Here is a 16,639-nt window from a genome sequence, read left to right on the forward strand (position 1 = left end):
TACCTCCAAATTTGACATATTCTGTTATATTCACGTTTTGTTGATGTTAGATACCCCAGATGAGAAATCTGATGGAACAAACAAGAACAATGTTATGTTATTGCTACTGTCTCTCTACCAAGATGCATGTTTTATTTCACTGATTCAATTTTCAAGCCCCCTCCCCCATGATAGTTTAATTTTATATTGTACATCTAATTAAGAGCCAGAAACCTACCACTGATTAGAAAACTTTCAATTGACCAATTTATAAATGAGATGAACTATGAAACCTCAGCACCTTTTTAACAAGTTGGGTGGTTCATGGTGGTGTTGGGTTTGCAAGGCTTCTCCCCTTTATACTGTTTGTCTTAAGTAGATTGTCTTTCATTAAAAGAAGAAGAAGTGAGCAATCAGGCTTCGGATAGTCTATTCACAAGTCAGGATGAACCCACTATTTTTATTACAGCATTGTCCAGTGATGTTAATGTTAAATGCATTATATTCTTATTCAAAAATGTGAAACTATTTTATAATAATTTAATGAAACAATATAATTTAAACCAAGCAAAAAATTCAAGGATAAAAAATAGAAAAAGTAGAGAAGACAAAATAAAAACAGAAAACTATAGTAAAAATATAGTTTTTACATAAATTTACCTATATTTACCTACTTTACCTATAGTACTTTTACATGTAGCAAAAATACAAAAAATAATATATAAAGAAATAACTTTCCCCTTCATAACAGCAAGCATAAACAATTTTTAAAACTTACATTGTCCTCTTAAAATACAAAAAATAAAAAATAAATCTTCCCATAACTCATATTTTATCTATAAACAACTCTTTTAACCCTGGTACCCTCCTCACATTTTATTTTATTTTTATTTTTTTTATTCTTTGTCCAATATACAATACACATGAAAGAGAATAGACATTAAGTAATATATATAAAGATAGAAAGTAAGAAAGAAGAGAAGTAGAAGGGAAGGAGAGAAAATATATGATATATGAGATAAGGAAAGACAATTGGACAGGGGACGATAGGTACATCAGTGCACTTATGTACACCCCTTACTGGCCTCTTAGGAACCTGGAGAGGTCAATCGTGGAGAGTCTAAGGGAGAAATGTTGGGGGCTGGGGGCTGACACCACTGAATCCGGCAATGAATTCCACGCTTCGACAACTCGATTGTTAAAGTCATATTTTTTACAGTCAAGTTTGGAGCGGTTAATATTAAGTTTGAATCTGTTGCGTGCTCTTGTGTTGTTGCTGTTGAAGCTGAAGTAGTCATTGACCGGAAGGACGTTGCAGCATATGATCTTGTGGGCAATACTTAAATCGTGTTTTAGGCACCGCAGTTCAAAGTAGTGTGTATGGCAAACCTGGAGTCTTCCGTTGCACACTAAATCACAAGTTTTCATTTCATTGTGTTCAAAAATGTTCAAACTAGTATACTAGTGGAAAAAGTATTCAAAAAAACCATTACAGTAGCTAGAACCAACCTTTTTTACTCTGGGTCACATATGACCCGGAGGATTCCAAGTGTTCAAAACATTTTTTTTCCATTTTGTTATGTTCAGAAATGTTCAAATTAGTATGCCAATGCCAATGATGGTCAAAAAATTCTGATTTGGCAGACTATTCTATCCATAAATTGAAAAAAGTGCACACAGACATGGGGGCAGGCCCTTTTCTGAGCAAAATAAAGAAATAAGCATTATTTTTTTCATTTCAATTTTCATATCATTGTATTCAGAAATGTTCAAATTAGTATTTCAATGCCAAAGATGATCAAAAAAGTAAGATTTTGCAGCCTAATCTAGATGAAAATGAACAACATTTCACAAAAATGGGGGTGGGTGGGCTTTTCTGAGCAAAATAAACAAATAAGCATTAATTTTTTCATTTCAATTTTCATATCATTGTGTTCAGAAATGTTCAAATTAGTATACTAGTGAAAAAAGTATTCAAAAAGACCATTCCAGTAGCTAGAACCAACCCTTTTATACTCCGGGTCTAAAAGGACCCGGAGGGTAACATTGGTAACTTTTTTTGCCCAGCAAAAACTATAACCTCCCCCCCAAAAAACCCCCACCAGTCTTAGAAAGAACCCCTCAAATGAGAAAAAGTCATGGAATTTCAAGTTTCAGATATGCAGGGGATATTTTTACAGGGTCTCAAACTTCATTTCGGGACCTTTTATACCCGAGGAGAATATCAGGGTTAAAGCATTATCATTCAGTTTTGATCAGAATAAATCTACTAAGAGAAAACAACATATCTATTTTAATCTTGATCAAGTAAACCAATTTTATATGCTTTCTTTTATACTTTTAACAATCTTGATCTTTAAACCCTTCAAATACTGCCCTAGAACTTGATTTCTTTTTATTTATTTTCTGTTCCTTCTCATCAAATCCTTCAAAACTGAAACAAACTCTTTTGTAAATCCAATATAGGAAAGTTATCTAGGTCATTCTTTGGAGAGAGGTGTGTCCCTTTTAATCATTATTACATCATACAAATTGTTGTGGTTGGCTCTGGGCCAGCTCCTACAGTGAGGAATTTGGATGTTGGTTTAGGGGAATTCTCCAGTTATCAGAGACCTGTTTTATTGCCAGCAGAATCAGACAGTGAAGTTAACTCACAGTTAGGGACAGAGAGTGGGGGAGAGACTTAGATGGGGAGATGGGTGCAGCCAGCCCACCAGTCAGTGCTCCAATTAGTGAGTCATCAGAATCAGAGGAGGACCCACTTGTGGATGCCCATGTGCGCAGGCTTATGGCAACAAGGGAGCCGTTAAGCAGGCATTGCACCTGTTTAAGGGGTAATTATGTTAATGTGTTTGGTGATAAATTACGGGTGTTGGGAAGCATGGGCCTTGGGTGTTTATCCATTGGAGAAAGAGATGCTTGAAAGAACATTGCTACAGCTTGTATTATTCAAGGATTTCTACTGACTTTTGGACGCTTCATAGTTAAAGAATTCTTGAGGATATTTGGCGTGTGTGGCTATGGAAATTACAGCTGTCTTATCTGCTCTATTGTTTTGACATGCTCACACATTCAAGGACTTTTTTTGGGTGAGAGACATTTAACTCCTCTAAGCGTTTGAGTTTCAAGATTGCTTTATAAACTGGCTTTCATTTCTTCATGACTGTGTGTGTTTGTGTGTTTGAATTTCATTCCAAACTCACTGGGGGCTAATTGCCAAAAGCCTGGCATAACACATATGACATCTTAACATCTTGTCCCAAAGGTGCTTTTTCAGGAGGCAAATGGACTTTCTTATTTTTTGTTTCTTTTGAAGGCATTTCACTTCTCATCCAAGAAGCTTCTTCAGCTCTGACAGGACAGTGGGGAATGGAAGGATTTATATTCCTTCAGACAGCTGGTAATTTGCATCCTTTTAGAAGGTCATTGAAGCATTTGGAGATTTATCTGTGTCTTCAGGGTCACTTGAGTAGTGATCCTGGTTCCTGTAGTCTGCAATTTTTCCAATGGAAATTGATCTCTACTCTCATACTATTCAAAGGGTGTCCATAGCAAATTGTATAGCTAAAAATATGTTAGAGATTCTCAGTCATCTAGGTCAGAGGTCCCCAACCTTTTTTGCACCAGGGACCGGCTTTAAGCTAGACCAGTTTTCCATGGCCCGGGGGGGGGGGGGGAGCTAGCTGTCAGCGGCGCCGTAAAAGGGGTGATCAAGAGAGGAATGGGTGAATGAATGGACGGAGGGTGGGAAGGAAGGAAGGAAAGAGGGAAGGGACAGGAATAGAAGAAGGGTGCAAAGGAAGCAAGGAAAGGTGTGAAAGGGGAGAGTAAGAGAGGAAGGAGTGAAAGAAGGGAATGAGGGAGGAAAGAAGGGAGGAAGGAAAAGGAAAGCAAGAAATGGAGGGAGGAAAGGAAGGAAGGAAAGAAAGAAAGAAGGGGGGAAGGGACAGGAACAGAGGAAGGAAGCAAGGAAACTTATGAAAGGGGAGAGTAAGGGAAGAAGGTAGGAAGGAGAAAGAAAAGAAGAAATAGAGGAAGGGAAGGTAAAAGAGAGAAAGAAAAAGAGCAAGAAAGAAAGCAAGAAAGAGAAAGAAAGAAAGAAAGAAAGAAAGGCAACTTCAAAGAAAGGCTCACTGAGCATCTCTCACTCTCTCTCTCTTTCTATCCCTCTTTCTTTCTTTCTCTTCCTTTCTCTCTCTCCTCTTCCTTTATCTCCTCTCTCTCTCCCTCTCTCTTTCTCTCCCCCCTCTCTCCCCATTCCCTCTCTCTTTCTCTCTCTCCCTCTCTTGCTATCTCTCCCCCCTTTCCCTCTCTCTTTCTCTCTCTCCCTCTCTTGCTATCTCTCCCCCCTCTCCCTCTCTCTTTCTCCCTCTCCCTCTCTTTCTCTCTCTTCTTCTCACTTTCTCTCTTGTTTTCTTTCTGTCTCTTTTGCTTTCTCTCTCTCTCACTCTTTCTTGTTTTCTTTCTCACGCTCTTTCTCTCTCTTGTTCTATCTCTTGCTATCTCTTTCTCCCCCCTTTCTCTCACTCTCTCTTTCTCACTTTCTCTCTATCTTGCTGTCTGTTGCTATCACTCACTCTCGTTCTCCGTTCTTCTCAGCGGTGACGCGCGCACGCCCTGCCCGCCTCACCTTTGCGAGAGCACTTTCGCCCCGGGCTCTCAGCAAGGGGGTTTGCAGGAGAGGTGGGGCCGGCGAAGGTGATATTCAATGTCGGGGGCGCACAGGCGGTTGCACGCGCTCCCTATCTCCCTGCTAGCCCACTCGGAATATTCAAAATAAGAAAAGCCTTCACCGGCAAAGGTTTTTCTTATTTTGAATACTCCGAGTGGGCTAGCAGGGAGATAGGGAGTGCGTGCAACCGCCCGTGCGCCCCCGACATTGAAGACCTCCGCTGAGAAAAGCCTTTGTCGGCATTTCCTCTCGGCGTCAAGGAGGCGCAGCGGCGGGCGGAGAGAGGGAAGGGGGGGCAGCGGCGTCCCTCCTGGCCTTGGCGGGCCGCCCGACCCTCCCCACCTCCTGCAAACACGGCGGGCGGCGGGGGGAGAGCAAGGAGCCAGTTCCGGCGGGCGCGGGGCTTGGCTGGCTGGCTGGCGGGGGGAGCGCCGCTGGTGGTGCGGAAAGGCCGAGGGGGCCCTGGCGCCGCGGACCGGCTGAAAACCCCCAACGGCCCGGTGCCGGTCCGCGGACCGGCGGTTGGGGACCTCTGATCTAGGTCATGGTTGTCCCAAAGGTGCCTTCTCAGGAAGCAATTGAGCTTTCTTGTTTTTTCTTTTGAAGACTTTTCACTTCTCATTCTAGAGGCTTCTTGGTCTCTAAAAGGTTGCAAATTCCCATCTGTCTGCATGGAATATAAATCCTTCCATTTCCCACTATCCTGTTAGATCTGAAGGAGCTTCTTGGATGAGAAGTGAAAGATCTGGCTTATTGTGTGAGAAATTGTAGGAAACACCCAAGGAGAAAAATATCTAGTCTGAACACAATCACAAGCCCTGGGTAAGAGGAAAACATCACAGCACAAGCTAAAAAAGAACATTTCCAAAAGTTCTACTTTAATTGGCTTACTATACCTGTTTGAGAGTTTATTTCTACAGCTTGCAAGGTCACATTTGTAAGGATATCTTTGTGATATTGGTGTGGTTTGGTCTTCTTAAATTTGCAAGTTACATAGGGCCTGATGCATTGATTTCCTCAAGGTCATCACTGAGATGATTTCATGCCTTCTGAATCTCACCTAGCATTATTTACTATTTAATCTGGTGAAAATCTTTATTTATTTAGTCAGATCAGCATTTATTTCCTGTTTCTGTTTTGCCTTTGCTATCCCCCTCAACCCCCCCTCCTTTTTATAGACATGTCTTGACAAGGCATCCACTAAATCAAAATCTAGTTCCACAAAAAGAGTGAATCTCCTGCTAGAGAATGTCCTACATGTAAATTAACACAATTTTAAATGGTCAAGTAAATGCCATGAATATATTATGCAATGACAACTGCTGGTATCTTAAAATATAACTGGTTTATCCACATGGTTTGGGGCTGTGAAAATCCTAGTAAAAAAATAACTCATATGTAAAATTTGTATTTCTGCTAGATATTTACTATATTATGTATTTAATAGTCTTCTTGGAAGATTCTAAACAAACAGCTTCCTGGATTTTACCTGCCTGTTTTGGGAATTTGACCTTGCATGACATTTTGATCTAAATCTAAAGTTTTTAAATGGGATTGCAAAATCTGAAGCCCATGAAAAGCTGCCCAGTTATTACTACATGTACATTGAAATTAAATCATTCTTTCTTTTTGTCCTGGTTTCACTCATTTTTGGATGAAGGATCTTGGCATATCATTCAAAGTTCAAATATAGCCCATGACCCGGGAAAAAAAAAGTCCTATCTTGTCTGCATCAGTTTTGAGCACCCAGTGAACTTCCCAAGAACAAACAGTAATTTTAATCTAACTTTGCTTTATTCTGTTTGCTTTTCTTCTTCCAGATTTAACTAGAAAATGAGTCTTTCTTTTATCTACATTATGATCCACAAGGAAAAGCAAGAAAGAGATTAGGTTTGTAATTGTGGGATGACTCTTGTATTACCAATTTGGAACACAAACAAAATATAGGAAAGGAATTAACTTCTTATAAGTTATACAGAAGGATTGTTTCAAATTGCTTTCTGAGATGAATCTGCTACTGTGAAGCACAAACAGGGAGAAATCTGATGGATGATTAGCCAGATCAATGTAAGTCAAGCTCTTTTTAGTGTGTCTTTACTGTTAAACTTACATTTTAATCCATTCTTTAACATCGACATGATAAATTATATTTGTGGAATGGAAAAGGTACTCAGCAAAATCTAGGTTTTGGTTTTTGCACATTGGAAGCACATGCTACACTTCAGTTCACTACATTTATCATTGAACAATATATAATCAATTATTGAAGAAACCAACAAAAAACAGATAGTCTAAAGCTACTGCAGCTTGTAGAATATAATGCTTTCAGGCAAAGCAACACTTTATGCCAATGAAGCTAACAAGATAGCTCTTACAAGAAAATAGAGAGTGAGTAATTCAGTAGGCAAGTTCTCCTTTGGTAAGCAGACCGGGAGTGCCATTTAATCAATTATGTGTTATTTAAAGGTGACAATGAGTAAATCATTTCTATGGAACTTCTATTAAATTATGGGAACTCCTAATCTCCAAAACTTGTGATTTAGTGTGCAACAGAAGACTCTAGGGTTGCCATACACACTACTTTGTCTTAGGCAGTGAGGCAGTTACAATATTTTAGTAAGGCTATTTGAATAGCCTTACTAAATTGTAACCATTATCTAGCATCAATGCAGCTATGGTTCCCTTGGGAATGTGTAATTCTGAATTTAAAAATATGCAATGGAAATAATGACACCAAAGAGATTTTTTTAGTGATTAAAAAAAAATCAGATGTAGCAGGTCATTCAGAGAGTAGAAAAAATAGCTAAACAGTTGTTTCCTAGCAATTGCCAAGGATGGTGATTTTTTAAACTGATTTTTTTGCTGAGTAAAGTAGACTTTTATAGTTCTATACGGATATTGTTCCCAAGTTTTAATCTAAATTTTTGGGAGGATTCTGTTGAAAATTATTTCTGTCCATTTAAATGAAATAGGTCTTTTTTAATTGTTTAAGTAATGCTTGCTAAAATTTTACATCTTTGTCTCCAAATGATGGTCTGAATCCATCTTTGCCTACTTAAAACTGTTTCTCAAAACAAACTTTTAGGAGTAAAAGTCTACATTTCAAATGAAATGGATCTAGTCCTGAAAGGCAGTGCATACTTTCCAAGAGGGCATTCTTTTTCTTCTCCAGCAAAATCTTCAAATTTTAACTAGGCCATGCTGATACTTTGGACACAAAAAAAGTCTAGGGATTGGAGACCTCTGCTCTACATAATTGCTGTTAGTATTCATAATGAAGATCCTGGAATTTACAAAGTTCTTAGCATGAAAAGAATAGAGTGTGGTAACATTTGTTATTTAGTAATTTCATATTTGCAAAAAGCACATGTTTGGAAGGGATGTGTATAAACCAGAGAGATATTACAGGGACACATTAAGACATTAAATCACAGCATTAGATTACTTTAGCTGACAGGGTGCCATGTGAATTTTTTTTAAAAAGGAAAACATTTATTATTAATTTGCAGTCAAATGGATGAAACATTTTTGTTAAAGATCCAAGATATTTCTAGGTCCGTGATGGCGAACCTGTGGCACAGGGAGCCATTTCAGAGGGTACTTGAGGCATTGCCCTATGTCAGCTCCAGCGCACATGTGCACTAGATAGCTGATTTTCAGCCTTGGGGAAGGCTGTTTCATCCTCCATAGGCTTCAGGGAAGCTTCCTGAAGCCCTGGAGTGCAAAAAACAGCACAACGGACAAACTGGATATCAAATCAATCCAAACTTCCAGTTTGCCCATTTGGTTGTTTTTTCACTGTCCCAGACTTCAGTGAGGCCTGTGCACATGTGCGGGAATGGGGATGGGGATGGAGGGATTGTGTGCATGGTGGGGAGGAATGGATGTGGGCATATGAGCACATGCTAGCATATGCACAGACATCCTTTTGGCACACGAACCAAAAAAGGTTCGCCATCATTGACCTTGTTTATTTCTTGCAAAGGAGTTCACTGTTCATTTTCTTCTCTTTCTTTGTAAGATTCTAATTGTTGAAGAAAAAATAAAGCTTCATTTTTTTCAGTCGTGTTAGAGAATGATATAATAAAAATAAATAAGATGATAACGGGAAAATATTTTTAAAATACTGGGAAATATTTGTTCTGCTTGATTAACCTTTAATTATATTTTGGCAGCCTTGAAAAAGTAGTATTCTACAGTATTTGTCTTCATGATGCATCACTAAGTCTGCTCTGTACATTATATTGAAAAAAAGTAGTTCTTTCAGATCTATTTATAATACTGTTGTTCTTTTTCTCAAGGGAACAATTTGTTAAACTTATGTAGCATGATTTCCCCAAAGAAGATGACCCTTAATTTAAAATGGCCCCTATTCCCATAACAGATTATACAGGAAAAGATAATAATTTTTCCCATTCCTATACTTCATATAACTCTCCTATGTTGAAGTTATATAGTATGGGGGAAAAACTATTCTTCCTACAGTTTAGGAGAAACACAAAACATATTCATTTTCCCAAGGCATTTTAATTCTACTATTGGCTTTTATGTTTTATGCTCATTTTATATTAATAGTGCTTTTATTAATATTTTACTATGTTTTGTAAGGAACTCAGAGTTGCAAACAGAGAAGGCAATACATAATTCTTCTAAACCAACAAATTAAGAAGTATGGAAAGGTTTTTTGTTTAAAATTTACTCTGGTAAATGTTAAGGATTCACTAGACAACCCATGACCTCTTGGGACATCCTTTCAGAGTTGTTTTCTTATCTAAAGAGAAAAACAGAATGACTATGGATGGGCATTAAAAAAACAACAACAACCTCTTCCTCATTGACTGATTGTTTGTGGGAAACTGGCATAGCCTATCAGAAGTGAATTCCTCTTCAACGTTAGATGAGCTTTGCCACTTTGCTGAGAGGTGTGAAAAAGGGGAGCTATGGATCTTGAGAAAACCCCCACCGCCACTTACCATCCTGATGTGATCCCGAGGAAAAGGATTCAATTGCTGGTACCCCCAGACAGCCCTGCTTCACAAGTAAGCACCTGAATTTCTCAATCATCTTTTCCTTACTGCCCACTGTTTTTAAGAGATTTCAGATTTTATCCTCTGTTCCAAAGCAGCCAATCTCCATTTCCTATCATGCCTTGTCACTAACTGATTGGGTAGGGTACACACAGAGAGAGAGACACACACACACATAGTAAAATACATGATGAAGGTTATAGAGAAGATACTCATAGTAAAATATATCTAAGAAAGAATAGAAAAGAAGAGATATAGGAATTGAAGAAAGATGGGAGAAAGGGAAACAAATAAGATTGTACTCCCCTTCCCCCTTCTGACATATTCCCAAGGTCCTTTACCCTTCCAAGAGTTCTTGAAAGGTTCAGTGATATTTAAGCATCTGCAACTTTCTCAAATTTTGTTCATACAAGAGCCATGGGTCCTGGCATGTTAGCTCATTTCAGATACTTCAGTTCAATAATTTTCACCCTGTACTTTCCAATTTCACCTAACTGAATGTTGCACAACAAATAAACAAATAATCAAAAAGGAGAGTTTTAGTAATATGTACATTATGAATGCTGTGCAGAGAAATGAGAACATTTTGATGATACAATCTTAACTTCACAATAGAATAGTGACAGTTACAATTTGGAGTTTTGAACTCTTCATCTATATGAGGGCTATATTGATAATAAATCATAACAAGATATAGGGAAGGGCTTGATATTAAGAGCCATGGTGGCACAGTTGTTAGAATGCAGTATTGCAGGCTACTTCTGCTGACTGCTGGCTGACTCTAATTTGGCAGTTCAAATCTCACCAGGCTCAAGGTTGTCTCAGCCTTCCATCCTTCTGAAATCAGTAAAATGAGGACCCAGATTGTTGGCACTTACTCTGTAAACTGCTTAGAGAGGGATATAACAGGACCATGAAGCAGTATATACGTCTAAGTGCTATTGCTATATTCTATGATATATTGTAAGCATTGTTGTGAGCTGCTCCGAGTCCTCAGAGAGGGGCGGCATACAAATCTACTAAATAATAATAATAATAATAATATAATAATAATAATAATAATTATTATTATTATTATTATTATTATTATTATTATTATTATTATTAAGGATTATTGAAAATATTATAAAATAAGATAAGATCTGAGTAATTTTATAAAACAAACTAGAGAAATCATGAAATGCATGAATTTACATTATTTAGATATAAATTGAAAGCATATGAAACTTCAGTCTCATATATTATAGATCAAGGAACGTATTTTATAATATTTTTAAAAAATTACACCCTGAGTCTTTAATAGTGGCCACAGAAGGAAACGGAAGACACTGTAAATTTGAATTGCTTATATTGATAGAATCCCCCATTATTAATGAAAGTTCAAGCTGGTTTTTCTATATAATTATGTCCAGGAGCTCATAAATACTTCAGGGTCCACTTTTTAAATGACCTTTCAATTATACCTCCAAATCTTTCTTAGTAACTTTAAACTTTTTGTATCAAAGGGAAACACAATTTCTTATGAAGTTTCAATTAAAAGCAGACTTGGCTGAAGTTTAAATTATCTTATCTGCAATCAGAGATAAAAGACTAGAAATCAAACACTAGTATTATATTCCATAAGGATGTTATCTCTAATATATACACAAAGAGAGGGAGAAAGAGATGGAGAGACTTCAGGAAGGCAATATATATGTCAGGAAAAAATAGAGAGAGAGGATCTTTGCCATTCATTTTCCAAGTAGTTTAAAGGTCAGTTATTCCCTCTTTGATAACCTTGCCACAGATGAATATCAAAAGTTGTGCTATTTTGCAGATATTTGTCTGGATATTTTTTCAACCTGACTGATTTTTTTCTCCTATTGTGTGAATGTGTAAATGTAGTTGTTTGGGCTAACGGTCCATATTTAGAAAAGGGGACTTTCTGTTAGATTACACTTAATAAGTAAAGGATCCTTAATAAGTAAAGGATGTGTAGTCTGTCTGTAGTCTTGGCAGAGCCCCAGGTTCAAATCCCTGTAAGGCTATGGCTACCTGATGAAGGCAAATAAGCTCAAAATAGATCTATAGTAGTTCCCCTTCCTTTTCATTATCAGCAAAAATATGTTACACTTATAGATTATAGTTGTCGGCTATAAGTATATTCGGGTTTCTTCCCATGTAGGATTTGGAAATTTCTGCCGACGTTTTGACGAGGTCCCACTCGTCATCTTCAGGCTGGTGTTTCTGTCCTTGTTCTAGGGTGAACACAGCGAGACCTGAGCTGCCTTCCTTCTATAAATACTGGTGGCTGGGTGTGGTTTGATGGCTCAGCAATTGCCTGCTGTGTAGAAACTTCCTGGTGAGTCAGTGGGGTAACACCTGGGGTCGTTGATGTAGCTGAGGTATGCTGATTAGTTAATGGTTGTTGATTAGGCGTGATATCCTGAGTAGTTGGAGCTTGCAGGCTACTTGATTGTTTTGCAATGTGTGTTCTGAGTCTGGTTTCAGTTTTTATGGCTGGTTTACGTTTGAGGGCTGGTTTCCAGATGTCTGGTAGGCGGGAGGTATCATTGGTATATTCGGGAAGAAACCCGAATATACCAAGACCGTCATACCTGTACCCATGAAAATCTACGAAAACATACATACATACATAGATACATATATATATACCAAGACCGTCATATATATATATAGTATGTATTTGTGGGGGGTGTCTTGGCATATTTGGGTTTCTTCCCATGTAAATTTCAGAGATTCCTGGTGACATTTCAACGAAGTCTTACTCTCATCTTCAGGCTGGTGCTTTCAGCTTTGTGCTTGGGCAAAGGTTTGTTCTCCTAAGGACAAATCCAAAGACAACAGCCTAAAGATGATGAGTGGGAACTTGTTACATGGGAAAAAACCTGAATATGCCAAGAGCTACATATATATACATGCATATATACTGATGACGTTAGTAGAAGACTAACAAAAGCTTAGCTAATTTTAGTAATTTTTAAATAAATTTTAAAGGTTCTGGAAATCATAATGGCTGTTGCCTCTTCATTTATAAACACACACACACACACGATGAATATATAAATATAGCAGTCATCATATATAGAAAACCTGGTTCTGACTAATTAGTATGCAATTTAGTGTTTAGTTTTCATGAGATACTGTAGAGGTTGCAAGATCTGTTAAACAATCCAAGGTCGCTGAGCATTATATGTGTTTCATAGAGTCAACCATCAGACATATTCCCTCAACCTCACCACTGCCTTTCTTGGAATTTCCCATAAATCAACCAATTCTCCCTAGCAACAAACTAATGAGAAAGTACCAAGTCTTGTGTCCAGTTACATTTTCATCTCATCAGTGTCTCACTGCACTTGTTTTTTGCAGCAAAAACCAGCTATTCGTTTTTTGTTTTTAAAGGTGCAAATGGTGATTTCTGATAGTGGAGCTTACAGAGAACTATTCATTTTTTAAAAAAATGTTGATACAATGCAAAGACACCATAGAATGTTCATTCTAGCCAGAAGATAAGAAAGCTGGGAATCCAGTGAATTGGTAAAAGTAGACTTATCAACAATAAGTGATATTCAATTCTCACTTTTAATATTATATTTGCAAACTATCTTGCACAGTATTTCCTGCTGAATCTCAGTGAGTCAGAAGTCAATTGGCTCAGTTGTAGTAATCCTGAGTTGGTGCAAACTCCCAAGGGTCTTCAGATCTCTTGAAACTTGTCAATTAACTTTGGGCATGCAGAAAGTATTATGACAGCTGTGACTACAACTTACAAAATAAACAAAGAGTTGAGAGCTCTTGTTTAAAGATTCTCTAAGATATTCCATTTTACTCAAATTTTTCACCACCGCACTGTTTCCCCAACAACAGGTTAGTAATTCTAAAGAGATGCGTTGGAAAGAGTGGGATGCAAGCCTGAAGAAAGTCCCTAAGAATATAAGAAGTTTACTAATGTTGGAAATCTGGTGTGCTGCAGTAGGTAAGATGCTACATTAGTAATAGGAAACTTGTACATTTTAATTCTTTTAATTCTAATTTGGTATGAAAGTCAGCTGGGAGATCTTTGGCCAGCCTCTCAGCCAAACACACCCCAAAAAGTTGTTTTTGTAGGCAAAATGGAGAGAAACATTCTGTACATAAGCCATTGAGTTGTACAGAATGAAAGCAGGATATCAATCTAACAATTATAAATCAGGTCTAATTTAATGCAACTCAATCTAATTATCCTGATAGATAGCATTCTGAAAGTATTGGATATTAGACGTACCTTCCCACCTTCAGTTTTTAAAGATTTTTCACCCTATTCTGCTTATCATAGGGTTCCCACAAACTTGCTGACTGATATATTCCTCTTGTCTATGAAATGTACTGTCTTCGGAGAGGGGCGGCATACAAATCCAAATAAATAAATAAATAAATAAATAAATAAATAAATAAATAAATAAATAAATAAATAAATAAATAAATAAATAAAAATAAAATACATAAGAAATGGAGCCAACAAAAATTACACAGAGGGACTATACAGGAATAAGTTTAACATCCCTGATAACCCCGACTGGGTGGTCATTGACCTCAAGCCAGACATCATAGAATGTGAAATCAAATAGGCCTTAGAAAATCTGAGCAATAGCAAAGCTAGTAGAGGTTCACAGTATTTCAGCTCAGCTATTCAAAATCTTTAAAAAGTCATGCAATAAAAGTGGTACACTTAATTTGCCAGCAAATTTGGAAAACTCAACATGGCCACAGGATTGGAAAAAGTTAGCTTACATTCCAATTCCAGAGAAAGGCAATGCCAAAGAATGTTCAAACTATCACGCCATCGTGCTCATTTCACATGCTAGCATAGTTATGCTTAAAATCCTACAAGCTAGACTTCAGCAGTATGTGGATCAAGAACTACCAGAAGTACAGGATTTCAAAGAGACAGAGGAACTAGAGATCAAATTGCTGAATCACAGTGATAGCTAGAGAATTCCAGAAAAACACCTACTGTATTTTTAAGACTATAAGACATGCTGATGCATAAAACACACCAAAATTTCAAGGAGGTAAATAAGAAAAAAAGTTTTTGTCCTCCTCAACCCCAGGAGCACTCTGTAGACCTCCCAAACCCTGTACATGCCCCATTATTATTATTATTTTTACAAAAAATAGCCCATTTTCACCATTTTTTTTGCAAACCCCCCCCCCCCCCCCACAGCATACAGAGGGTTTGAGGGGCCCACATGATGCTTCTGAGGGCTGGGGGAGGGAAAAACCCTGGGGTTTGGGGGGGGGGTGTTGCCCCCAAACTTCTGCACACTCTGTTTTTGTGAAAAACAGGCCAAAAATGGCTCTGTTCCGTGTATAAAATGTACCAATTATACTCTGAAAAATACTTCTGCTTCATCGATTATACTAAATCCTTTGATTGTGTGGATCACAATAAATTGTGGCAAGTTCTTACAAGATCATCTTATTTGCCTCTTGAGAAATCTATATGTGGATCAAGAACCAACAGTGAGAATTGGACACGAACCATTGATTAGTTCAAAATTGGGAAACGAGTCCAGCATGGCTGTTACTGTCACCCAGTCTATTTAACTTATATGCAGAGCACATCATAAGAAACATGGGGCTGGATGAATCAAAAATTTGAATTAATATTGCCAGGAAAAATGTCAACAATCTCATATATGCAGATGATACCAGTCTAATGGCAGAAAGTGGAGAGGAACTAAAGATGCTCTTGATGTAGGAGAAGGAGGAGAGTCCAAATGTTGGCTTGAAACTCAACATTAAGAAAACTAAAATCTTTGCATCTGGCCATCTCAATTCATGGCATCTAGATGGAGAAAAAATAGAGGTAGTGACATATTTTATTTTCCTAGGCTCCAAGATCAAGCCAGATGGGTACTGCAGCCAAGAAATTAAAAGACGCTCCTGAGGAGGAAAGCTATGGCAAATCTTGACAGCATACTAAAAAACAGAGACACCATCCTGCCAACAAAAGTTTAAACGTATGGCTGTGAAAGTTGGACCATAATGACGGCTGAGTGCCAAAGAATTGAAGCCTTTGAACTATGGCATTGGAGAAGATTCCTGCGAGTCACTTGGACTGCAAGGTGATCAAACTGGTCAGTCTTAGAGATCAACCCTGATTGCTCTTTAGAAGGCCAGATCCTGAAGATGAAACTCAAATACTTTGGGCACCTAGTGAGAAGGAAAGACTCACTGGAGAAGAACCTAATGCTGGGAAAAATTGAGGGCAAAAGGAGGGGTGGCTGGATGGAATCATTGAAGCAGTTGGCGGGAGCATAAATGGACACTAGAGGATGGTAGAGGACAGGAAGGTCTGAAAGAATGTTGTCCATGGGGTGGTGATGGGTCAGAAATGACTTCAGAACTAACAACAACAAAGAATGAAATCAATTGTAGATGCTTTTAAAAATTGCTTTAGAATTGCTATCATTACTTCATTTCTTCCCTCCTCTGTTCAGTGAAAGCTTTTTGCACTGCTAAGAAAGATTTCTGCAGTAAATGCTTTCCAAGGTTTAGCTTGACTCATTACTCAAAAATAAATCCTGTCAATTTAAACATGCACAAGACTTTATTACTATTCTTAAAGTATGCATAGGCACTTGGGCATGACTTACAACTTGTTGCCTTCTAGAACATCCAGGAATTGTAGACATTTAATTTTTCTCTGGGTACCAGCTAAAAATAAACCTTTATAACATAAGGGTTGTTGATAGCAGAGAAAACTTCCTTGTCAGCTTCACAAGCCATAAATTTGTAGGCAACCTGTGATTCAGTTCCACATATCTTCATTTTGCAATTAACAGTTTTAGTGTAAATGTAAGAAAAGGAAAAGATCTATGTTATATTTTTAAAAAATTCAGATTCAATGTTTTCTTTTCAACATCAACAAGGTGTTTTATTTTTTTAAAAAAAATATGTAACAAAAGACAATTATTCA

This window comes from Erythrolamprus reginae, chromosome 3 (genome assembly GCF_031021105.1).
Source record: "Erythrolamprus reginae isolate rEryReg1 chromosome 3, rEryReg1.hap1, whole genome shotgun sequence".
Lineage (NCBI taxonomy): Eukaryota > Metazoa > Chordata > Lepidosauria > Squamata > Dipsadidae > Erythrolamprus > Erythrolamprus reginae.